This window comes from Alexandromys fortis, unplaced genomic scaffold (assembly GCF_014885135.2).
Source record: "Alexandromys fortis isolate MF-2015 unplaced genomic scaffold, M_Fortis_MF-2015_v1.1 scaffold_407, whole genome shotgun sequence".
NCBI classification, from domain to species: Eukaryota; Metazoa; Chordata; class Mammalia; order Rodentia; family Cricetidae; genus Alexandromys; species Alexandromys fortis.
The window spans coordinates 456,318-456,537 of record NW_026068301.1 but is presented as its reverse complement, the minus strand read 5'-3'; positions in this window follow the sequence as shown (position 1 = coordinate 456,537).

The following is a 220-nucleotide window of genomic DNA, read 5'->3' as shown; positions in this document are numbered from 1 at the left end:
AACATGGGATATACTCACTCGTAATTGGTTTCTAGCCATAAATAAAGGTCACGGATTTTATACGTGGTGAACCTAAAGAAGCTAAATAAGAAGGTGAACCCAAGGAAAATCATATACTTATCCTCTTGGCTATGGGAAGTAGACAAAATTGCCGGGGAGAAAATTGAGATCTTAGGGGTGGGGTGGGGATAAGGGGGGGACGGGGAAAGAAAAGTGAGAA